This window comes from Mandrillus leucophaeus, unplaced genomic scaffold (genome assembly GCF_000951045.1).
Source record: "Mandrillus leucophaeus isolate KB7577 unplaced genomic scaffold, Mleu.le_1.0 Scaffold54, whole genome shotgun sequence".
NCBI classification, from domain to species: domain Eukaryota; kingdom Metazoa; phylum Chordata; class Mammalia; order Primates; family Cercopithecidae; genus Mandrillus; species Mandrillus leucophaeus.
Genome location: NW_012105808.1, coordinates 2,562,368 through 2,564,094, shown reverse-complemented (window position 1 = coordinate 2,564,094; position 1,727 = coordinate 2,562,368). Strand labels below are relative to the sequence as shown.

General features: G+C 50.9%; 1 protein-coding gene across 3 annotated transcripts in view; it reads right to left on the bottom strand.

Moving 5' to 3' along the window:
• Positions 1 to 1,727, bottom strand: part of ZNF57 (zinc finger protein 57) — a 29,198-nt gene that overhangs the window by 17,249 nt on the left and 10,222 nt on the right. For 2 of the 3 annotated variants that reach the window (XM_011997455.1, XM_011997456.1), the window contains exon 1: positions 822 to 873. The exons of the other annotated variant lie outside the window; for it this stretch is intronic. The gene's annotated coding sequence lies outside the window, so the exon portion shown is untranslated. Of the gene's footprint in view, positions 1 to 821; positions 874 to 1,727 lie in introns of those variants that run through there. 3 annotated transcript variants of the gene reach the window in all.

Genomic DNA, 1,727 nt, shown 5'->3' with positions numbered 1-1,727 from the left:
TTTGGGAGGCCAAGGCAGGAAGACTGCTTGAGGCCAGGAATTTGAGACCACCCTGGGCAACAGAAGGAGACAGTCTACAATTTTTTTATTATCATTTTTAAAATTAGCCAGGCATGATGGCATGTGCCTGCAGTCCTACCTACTAGGGAGGCTGACGCAGCAGGACCACTTGAGCTCAGGAGGTTGCAGTGAGCTGTGATCACACCACTGTACTCCAGCCTGGGCAGCAGAGTGAGATCCTCTCTTAATGAGACTTTTTAGGACTTAACAAAACTACTTTCCAAACCTAACCGAGAAAAAAAAGTCTAAAAATAGCCACAAGTTTCTGAAGAAAAGGGTGAAGGCTTACCTAACACAGGGCAAGGATTTTAGAGCTGTCAATCTTGCCAATACAGTATTAGCAGAAGGACCATCAAATGAACCAATGGAAAAGAATGCATATCGCTGTGAAATAATGAAAATACCGCAGCTTTTTGAAGTGTAGGATAGGGGAAAAGTAATTCTTATGACATTATGAAGTGGAAGAGGGTAGCTGGCCTTGGGGATGAGACGGTTTTAGATTTTAGAGATTGAATTTGAGCTCTCAGGAGAGCCAGGCGCGGAGACAGGCTCGTGGGCCTGCTGCAGAACTTGCCAGGTGGGGCGAGCTGCTGCATCCCATTAGACTCAGGTCCCCACCAGTTTGTTCATATTTCTGGTCGTTGTTTGAAGCAGCAGCCTAGGGAAGAACCATGCCTCATTTGTCAACACCCACGGCCAGAGCAAGCCTAACACGTTTTCGGTCTATCTGGGTTTTGGAGAGAACGTGTTCCTCACTTAACAGGTTTTACTCTGACCCATCTGTGCGATCACAAATCAGCCTACTTGTGTGACAACAAGGTCTAGATTCTGTATAAATGCAGTGACGATGGGATTCCACTGCGCCCCCCCCCCGGATGGCGCCCCCCGCCTGGACGCCTTCTCTGGGGGGGCTTTCGAAGCCTCCACTCCAGCCTCAGGGAATCTCAGACCAGTCCCGGTGGCGGTGAATTGGCCATGGGTATCTGGAGCAGGACACTGTCCTCCCATGTGGAGGCTCCCACAGGCCCTGTGCCCCTCTGCCCCGAGCTGCCCTGATGCCTTGGGTGGTGAGATTCACGGGTCCACAGAACCTCCTTCCTGAAATGGAAATGATCCTTAAAGCACCGAGGCAAACCTGGGCCCTCTGGCCCTTCCCCCGAGGACAGTCTTGTGCACACACAACACAGATGTTCAAACCACTCTAACCACACACAGCAGACAGCGACTGTCTGGAAGCTTCACAGGCAGGACGACGCTCCCCGGTAGCCACGAAGCAGATGACTGTGTGGCTTTGGACTGTTTACTGGCCAGCCAGCGAGGGGGCAGTTTCGGCAAAGGGGCTTCTTATTGCATATGGGTAGACCGGCAAGGCTGCACAATCAACTCCACGGTGACAACAGAATAATCAACATTGCTAAAATATTTGATCTGAGCCTCACTGGCATATCTTTCTTGCTCTGTCTTCAATGCTCCAAAGCGCTTTCAGAGCCTGCTTGTCCTTAATAAGATACACTGCGTGGGCATTGTTAACCTTTTAAATTTCACACTCAGGGCCGGGCACAATGGCTCATGCCTTTCATCCCAGTACTTCGGGAGGCTGAGGCGGGAGGATCACTTGAGCCTAGGAGTTTGAGACCAGCCTGGGCAACATAGCAAGACCCCAGCTC